At 35.9% G+C, this 9569-nt stretch overlaps 2 long non-coding RNA genes across 2 annotated transcripts; both read left to right on the top strand.

Annotated features, from left to right (window-relative positions):
* The first annotated feature begins 448 nt into the window (after window positions 1-448).
* Window positions 449-3637, top strand: LOC139127023 (uncharacterized). Its single transcript, XR_011550891.1, has 3 exons — window positions 449-541; window positions 1281-1398; window positions 3507-3637. It is a non-coding gene; the product is annotated as an uncharacterized lncRNA (long non-coding RNA).
* Window positions 3638-5893: 2256 nt separating this feature from the next.
* Window positions 5894-8348, top strand: LOC139127032 (uncharacterized). The gene is made up of 3 exons (XR_011550895.1): window positions 5894-5997; window positions 6211-6324; window positions 8008-8348. It is a non-coding gene; the product is annotated as an uncharacterized lncRNA (long non-coding RNA).
* Window positions 8349-9569: the final 1221 nt, after the last annotated feature.

The following is a 9569-nucleotide window of genomic DNA, read 5'->3' as shown; positions in this document are numbered from 1 at the left end:
CGTATGATTGTTCAAAATTTAAATCGCTGTAAGAATTACGACCGAATAGAATCACTATGAATCCTGCTCTATGATACACCTGCTTAAAAGGCATAATCGCTGAATGATCCAGAATACCAATACTTCGAGTATTTCTTTCAATTAAAGTTGAGTTTTGCCCAATATTGGCATTGCACGTTATTAGGCTGTACTGTCAACACTATAGTGAACTTGTCAGAATCGCAAGCGCTCGGTGGTCAATCGAAAATAACGCCTTAAGCTTACTTTTCCAGAATATACTAGGTTTTTGAATTTTGGGTAATGCCTTGGCGCTAAAATGGATAGCCATTTGTTGTCTAGAGGGCCAAGGACAACAACTGCTGTACATTTAATTTTAATTGAGTTATGGAGTACGGCTAATTTTTGCGTGAAAAAGTAACTTTTCCTTGATGTATTTCTCGACAGCTCTTTCAACAATGTATTCAGTAATGTTGGTTACTTCTTACTCGGTTTATTATTCATGTTGATCGTTCGATTGAAAGCATGCAAGCATAAGAATAAGGTAAGGTTTAAATCGGGTTCGAACTCACAACATACAGCAGCCAGTCACCTAGCGGAGAAAGAACGAGTAGAACCGTTAGGCCAAATCCCCAATCTCAAAACTGTAGTTCAATAACCGAGCTAATTTGTCACGATGTTCAGAATGCGAGTTCATATTAACGTTCCCACGCTCACTATCACACAAAACTTCATCGAAGAATGAATATCGGTTAAGCCGGGAGAAAGACAGCCTCGTGGACAATTCTGTCTACGAACAGAACTATTTGGGAGTAGAAAATACGGTGTTTTCAATCGGGTTCGAACTCACAACATACAGCAGCCAGTCACCTGTTATGGAAGGCAATGAATAAGGACAGACTTGCCACACACGTACTGTTGCAATTCTGAGTGCAATTTTTGTATATTCAGGTCACAGGACTCACTTGCACAATTGCGTATTGGAAACTTCAATGGTTCATGTTTTCCTTTAATTTGAATTCGTAACATTACGAGAATAAAATTTTTTTTTGTGAACCCCTAATTCTTTGAAGATGAACGCCAAGTCCAATTTTTGAAATAAAAAAAGTATTACATCTAGAACAATCAGGCGATCGCCAAGTTTTCTTCTAAAAAAAGGGCTTTTCTCCATGAATCCTTGGACCGATATGGTTTAAATTTATCTAGCTGAGGCAAGCGCATGTGCAAGTCTCCCCTTAATGAATGAATGAATGATATCGACTTTATCATTTTTGTCATTACAGCAGGCTGGCTTGCCAAGATACTTTGGCATATTTTACGCAATTGGCATCGCCTTGATCATGGAGGGAATTCATAGTGCTTGCTATCATGTGTGTCCAACTCATGAAAACTTTCAATTCGGTAAGTTCACCATATTGATGTATAGATGTATTCGAAATATAAATGGAAAGGTGGATACGCAATTATAGGGATTATAATACCTTGAAGTTATTGTACCGACAATTTCAGTCATTAGTCTGCTTTGCGCTGTGTTTCATCGGAGCTATATATATATATACCAGGCACAGCACAAGACATTGTCCTTTTGCTTGCAGTAGAATGTAATTTACTAAATCATAAGGTTACTTCACATTTTGATTTATCTTTGTTTCTGTGGATGTTACTTTATTTTATGTGGACGATAATCCTAAAAAGGCACATTCTAGTTTGTTCTTTATATATATCGAATTCTAAAATGCTAATTTCGTCAATACTATGGAAACTAGTATATCAAAAGCGATTTTCAAACATACAAACGTCAACCGTATCAACTTCTCATCAATACCCGCAGCAATGCGTCTCTTTATCTTCTGAAACCCATCCACGGAGAGTTCACTTACACTTGATTATACCCCGCCTTTTTAGACTGATTAATAGACTGACAAAAATTGCATGTTGTAATATTCGAAATGGTCAAGTGGAACAGGGATGCATCGTCGATGCATACAGTAACAAGGGTTGACACCAAAATGACTGAACACTGATTGTCTGATCTATTCATTTCCATGTTTTCAATTAAGCAACAACCTCCGCCGCAGGAGGGTATACACTCGATATTGATACAATGCGCAACATATAGCACTCGCCTATCGGCTCGTGCTGTATGGAGCGAATTATACCAAAATCGAGTGTATACCCGACTGCGACGGGGTTATTGCTATTATATTATATCAACTTGTGTGTCTTTGTTGTCTTGCTTGGGTATTTTCGTCACTTTAAGCCCAAAATGCAGAAAACGGACGTATGAGAGATCGAACGTCGGAAATTCAGCGCCCGAGACCGAGCATTTTTATAAGTTTGGATTACGTTGACAACAGACGCACACAGTATCCCACAATAACATACGCATTACGTTCATCAACATTGCATTTTATTCACATGTAACGCGAACACTAACTTGCGACCTGCTGCAGACACAGAAAATGGGTCAAGAGTTCAAATCACAAGAAAAAGTAACATTTTTTTTTAAATTTACATAAGAACAATAGTCCTGGCTGTTTTGGCATACTAAAAATAGATTTGTCTCATTTTGTACCGATGCGTCGACCATCGCAACATTCAGTCTTGGTACAGTGAGGTTACAGGCGCTATTTTTAATGATGGATAATTTGGACGTTATTGTACCAGTAAACAAGCAGTTTTGAAATAATCCAGACTTGGGATGACAGCAACTGTGATCAACAGTTTTGCAGAGTGTGCTGCCCGATTCAGCGAGAGCTGGACGCTGACACTGCTTGTTGCATTTGATGTCACTTTTCGACAGGAGTTATGTCATTGCTATTTTGGACTTCTTGGTCTACATCCTTAGAACATCCTCAGCTGTTACAGCCAAAACTTTGGCAAAGAATATCTGACATACTGTTACAGTGAGGAAGTGTCAATTTATTTTTGTATGAACGAATGCTAGCGTCTCATTTTAAAGCGCTGTGTGTCAAAAGTGCACGGTGCGCCGTTGCCCTAATGCAATGATTTGTGTACAACAAACCCAAATGTGCTGCTTCAGAGGTGTCTTTCATCATTGATCCCAAACTAATTTTAACCAAGAGGTGAGTTACAGACCCATATTTTTTCTGTGTATCGAAATTCGGACTTCGGTCTTTCACACAAAGCGGACTGTTTGGAGTTAAGTTAAGATAGGAAAGTTCAAATGCATCGACTGGACAATTTTAGGAAATGCTGGTTTAGGGGTCCGTTTTATCACTGCTAAACAGTATTTAAGCATTGGTGGAATGAGCTCTCGTCCAATCAGAATGGTACATGCCAGCATGATATAATATAATATACAATATACAGATGCAAAATACACAGGTGCAGAGCCATTTGCTAGATGCAATGGTATAACCATGCAAACACACAAATTAACATGTTATACAGTGTACAGGTTGAATCGTTACACAGTACAAGTCACTACAAACGTCACCCTTTTCAAAATGAAGTGAAATTCTATCGTTATGTTTTCCTAACACCAGATACATCTTACATGTACATTATGTTCGCTCTGACCATGTTAAAGTTATACCAGGGAAGGCAAGCAGACATCACATCAACTTCACATGCTGCCTATACTTGCCTGGCTGTTCTCACACTTGTCAACGTCATTGGAGTGGTGAGTTTTCCCCTGCTTTAGAAAGTACACGCGATTTCACCGGCATGCTTTACGTTATTTTATTGGTGCCTTTTTCATGTAATTCCTCCGTCACGACCAAAGGAGTTCATTTCGGAAAAATAAAGGCATTTTATTAACGTTTTAAAAGGACAGGAAATTTTTGCTCCAATGATATTCTCCGAACTGTAAAAGTCTCGAGAGAACATGAAAATCTATATGATTGTGTGTGGTTAGTAAGTCATAATTAATTTATTGATAAATATCAAATGTAGAACCAAGTGCAGCATAGTTATTTCAAACCAAGTACTTTTATTAAAACAACACTTTTTGAATGATTGAAAGTATTAAACGGTTGTTTTTCAGCTCTGGGAAACAACGGTGTTTTGGATTTTGTTTTATATATTTTACATCGTGACAACCATTGTGCTGTCTGCTAAGATATACTATATGAAGGGGATTATTGGTAAGTCTCATGTCCGTTTCGAAGAGGGTGGGAAGGGTGGAGAGATACAATAATTGAAATTAATAGGTGGCCCGGCGTCTGTACTCATATATTTCTCTAAAAGGTCAATGCCTTATATCATGAGTGTTATAGAAAACGAGCACCCTTCATTTCTTCAAGTAGTGAACTATGTTGGAATCATAATTTGTTGTGTCGCAAAAAATTCATTATGCATAATGCCATGTTGTTGTCGTCAAACGTGCGTCTTGTATTGACGATCGTACTTGAGTTGAGAACAAAGACGATAATGGTTCGTAATATTAAACACTGATGACCTCTATGATGCCACTTTTGCCTTTGCATACAGAAATATTGAAAAAATTGTGTTGGTGGTCACTGAAACGTTGCGCACCTAAATATCCGGTGAGTTATACAGAAAGGCCTGTTGTATTTTACATGAACTATTGAAAAGACAAAAAACTTACTCAGACCTAGTGCGTGTTACTTTTGACCATTTTTTCCTGATATATTGAGAACATTTTATGTCATGGATTTCCAAACAGTGAACCTTTTAAACTCAAAAGTAATTGTTATGAAAATATTTCCTTCTGGGCATTTGATTTATTCGTATTAAGATATTTTTACCATCTAAATAAATAGTGCTATAAATTATACAACTTAAAAAAACGTTTATTTTTACTATAATCCATGTAAATTTAAATAATTCAAACTTTCTTTGTTTCTATTTACTTTAGTATTGCAAAACCTATTGCAACGATTGCCTTGTTTTAAGAATGATTTTGTGATTGTTTATGATAGATTGCAAAGGAACCACGGCTACTTAAGGTCCGGTACAATTATGTTTGATCTAAAACACTTATAGAAAATTATTAGAGAATGCATTCGTCAGTGTGGCCATTGCAACCGTCATTGTAAAGGAAAATAAGATTTTGAGACGAATGTGTATGTGTTAAAAATCTGACAAAATAGGCTAAGGCAGAGTGCGTCCTTGCCGGAAATGAATATAATGTATTTCTAAACAATTGCTAATATAACGGTGTTTCACTGACATCGGGAAAACCCGCATCTACATTGTTTAACGTTGCTAGGTGACCCATATGGGTCTTATATCGTTATGATCGTAGTGTAAGATTATTTTCTCTTTTGCTTTCAGTGTCGGCTTGTATTTGTTCTTCTTATCATTATCTTAAACTTGATCGCGTAAGTTTCGAAGTTGGTTTGTTAACTTCTTTCGTTTCGGCGATTTGTGCAGGGCACAGGTGAAAAAGAATTGTAAATATACTATTTTATAAGACACCATTTTGAGTCTTTTGTCACTGTAATATCAAACAAAATACGTAGATAAGCATACGATGAAGCTAAATGAAGAGTTATCATTTAAATACCATTCATTACTTTTTCTTAATCTTATTCATTTTCTAGGGTCATTATTATTGGACTTGGCATATTGAATTTCACCTTTGCGATGTATCTGTTTATAATCTTACTGGTGAATGCGTGGTGTACTTTATTTATTACATTGTTTGCAAGGTAAATAATGTCCTCTTAGTTTGGTCAAAATTTGAATGAACAATGCACCCATTATTTAAGATGTTATACCAAATTTGCCTGCATCTATTATACATAAGTACATAAGATAACAGGGAACATAAGCTACCTACAACTGAATTCTTTTATAGCATGTTTTCACAAGCTTCCGATATCATACATAATAGTTTATTCACGTACACTAGTCTAAATTTCATTTCAGCGTATAACAGCATCTGTGGATCTCCCAGAATACTATAGATATGTTCCATGCACAATTCCAGCTTGCCTATGTTTTTGGATCAGCTTGGGATTATGGTTGTCAGCCGGGTACTTCTTTTTTCAAGGGTTAGCCAAGTGGGAAGTGAGTATAAGTCACTCATATGTGTACTTTGTTTACGTTGCATATCTATGGCCTTCGTAGTATAACAGACGCCAGGTGCAGCTGCCGATGGTTGGTAGCATGTTTGTCCTGTTTCTTTACACTAATTTATATCTGTGTAAATGAAATTACTTGGATTCGTATCTTCTCTTATTTGTTTCTTACATTTGTAGTGTACATGTTCATTTTGTACAGAATACCCCAGCAGAATCCCGTGAGGGAAACCGGGATTGTTTTCTCATGGATTTCTACGATGATCATGATGTATGGCATTTCTTGTCAGCCTTTGCCCTGTTTTCCACATTCATGGTAAGAGTGTACGATGAAATCATGCAGAGAATATTGATTATATTCATTTATGGTAAAAATCTTATCTGTTGGTAAATATTCATAATATAAATAATACCAGGATGGCGGCATGTGCACTGTTCTGCACAGTGTTGCTTGCGATTTGAGATAGGTGTACGTCTTTTGTGAGGTTGCTGACATAAATAATTGCTAACTTGTTACTAATAAACTTATTAAAACATAATAAAACAACAGCGCGATAAGTGGTGAAGGCGAACTTGTCATGTAGCATACATAAGCAAAAGCCAGCATTTTTTAACAGGCAGCATCTCATGAACATAAATCTGTGCGAGCATACAACTACATCTCTTTTGCATATCCGTACATAGATCCACCTATCCATCAGTCCCTCCGTCCATCCGTCCCTCCGTCCGTCCATCCTTCCATACATGCATGCACGCACGCACGCACACGCACGCACACACACATACACATACATACATACATACATACATACATACATACATACATACATACATACATACATACATACATACATACATACATTCATAAAACATACATACATACATACATACATACATACATACATACATACATACATACATACATACATACATACATACATACATACATACATACATACATACATACATACGTCCTGTGCGCGATATGAACGGAGGGTAAACGCATACATACATACATACATACATACATACATACATACATACATACATACATACATACATACATACATACATACATACATACATACATACATACATACATACATACATACATACATACATACATACATACATACATACATACATACATACATACATACATACAAACATACATACATACATACATACATACATACATACATACATACATACATACATACGGTCAGTCGGTATGACTGACTTTATCAGTAGTCCTGTCTGCTCCACAGGAAGTGAGGTTATCGACAATGCTGCTTGATTTTTTCACTCAGTCACTCTTTGCTAGATTCTAATCCCATCCGAAATTTTTGAATATTCGAATTTTCAGTCAAAAGTTCGTGTTAAAAATTTGCTCGAAAACTATTGGTTATGAGTAAAGTTCGAATGTTTGCTTGAGAAAGAAGCCGATGTTTGTAGTTGCTAAAACCTGTGCACATTCAAGGTGAAGTTTTCAGTAATTGAGATGGTCTCATCGAATACCTGTCAGACATACAAATTTCCTTTGCTTTTGACATTAAAAAGATTAATACCCTTTACCAACAAAGGTGCAACTTATTCCTTTAGTATGGGTATGACTGTCAAAATATCTTTTGAGGAAACATAAAAATGTGCTATCTCTTCTGTTTAAAAGGGGATGATCTTTTCGTTATTCAAAGCTGGAAATCAGAAAGACATGTTGGTCAAAACAATGTTTCAGAAATTTGAATTACGGACTAAGCTGCTCGCTGTACAGAAGATATTTGCTTCAACTCGATGACTGGTCTTAGTTTGTACAGATCTGGGATAAGTGTTGGTAAAAATCATTGACTTTGTGCCTCACTGCTACCTAGCTACCTGCCTGCAAACTTATCTTATCAAAACGCAACTATCTCTAGATTTATTCTCGGCATTCTTCATGTAAGTTAAAAGTGTGCTTACAAACACGATGTCTTACACATTCTACATGTTATTTTTTCCCTAGACTCTGTTGTATCTTGATGATGGCATTGATGATACCATACCAAGAACAGCATAGCGGCGTTTTAGATGCGATGTGAAGCAGAAACGTTCAACGAGGTCGAGCATCGGTATATATTCGATTCTATATGTATTCATTCATATTTGCAAAGGCTGTTAAATAAAGGCAATATAGGGTAATAAGTTAGTAAAACAGAGCTTAAGTAAGTACAGTCAATTTCGATGGAAACTTATGTGTATAGTTAGTGTGAAAATCTGGAGAGATCTGTTGCATATATCTTGATTAATAATGTGTAATTGTGTAATATTAGTTCGATGTCGTGTTCGTATGAACAGCTTGCAGACATGCTTTCTAGTTGGAGTGAAACAAATAAAGTGACCGTTTGTTACAACTAATTGCATCAATGAACTGTTATAGCCTACGAACACACATGGAGTGTTATCGTAGCTTAATACAATCAACGAATACAAAACAAGTATGGAGTCATGGTATAATACGATCATATTTTCCATGGTGTAATATTACATACTCTGACTCAAACGAAGTCTTGCAATTTCATTGTAAAGATACACACATAGATTGCTGAATGGTAATTGTTATTCACTCTAAGCTCTGACAGATGTGGTATATCAGTAATGCAAGCTTAATAGTTTTTGTTGTTAAGTAAGGATATGATGTTATTTCAGACATTCTTTTTCGCGTTTTTGTATTTTTCAGTAGTTTTTTATAATAGACACACTATAGTTACGATCCATAGCACAATATTGAGAATTACGTCTTTTCTTAATCTTTTCTTTTCATGTAGTTTACCTCTTTTATCATATTCTCGTTCATACTCCCGTTCTCGTACATGTGTATTATTTTTGTAGGGTTCTATTAGAGTATAACATGATAAAATATTGTCATTTTCGATGTGTCTGTACGTTCATATGTGTTTTTGATGTTAGGTTTGTTGTACAAAATCATTATTTTCAGACAATCAATCACAGTATTAAAATCATTTGTGTTGTTCTATAGTTTGTCCTGCGTTGATCTTAATATTAATGGTGTTACCTTTCTTGAATGATAATGACTATCGAGAACAGAGATGTGATTGCCAAAATTCATTTTCATTTATATATCGTTAGCATAACAGGTGGAGAACTTTTTTGATGGTACTAAGAACTGAAACTGACAAAAACATAGACACGATTTTATTACTTAACAACGCTTTTTACTAAAATAAAACAAATCGTCACTGAATCATACTTTTGCTTTGGTTTCCATTTCTTGAGTATTAATTTCGAGTCACTATATCATAATATCTTCATTTGCAAACTTGGTATACGAATTGACATGTGAGAGAGAGAGAGAGAGAGAGAGAGAGAGAGAGAGAGAGAGAGAGAGAGAGAGAGAGAGAGAGGTACAGTAGACGTGGAGTATAGATATCTTATGAGGAACACATTGAAATTTACGGCTTTAGCAGAGCCGACGCAAAGCATACTAGATGATGGCTTTCTAAAAATGAAGATATGAGTTCACGCGAATATATTCGATATAATATTTTGTTTTTATGACCCCTGGGT

The sequence above is a fragment of the Ptychodera flava genome, unplaced genomic scaffold, assembly GCF_041260155.1.
Source record: "Ptychodera flava strain L36383 unplaced genomic scaffold, AS_Pfla_20210202 Scaffold_28__1_contigs__length_4768798_pilon, whole genome shotgun sequence".
Lineage (NCBI taxonomy): Eukaryota > Metazoa > Hemichordata > Enteropneusta > Ptychoderidae > Ptychodera > Ptychodera flava.
Note: the sequence above shows the minus strand (reverse complement) of the source record. Positions and strands in the feature narration are given on the sequence as shown.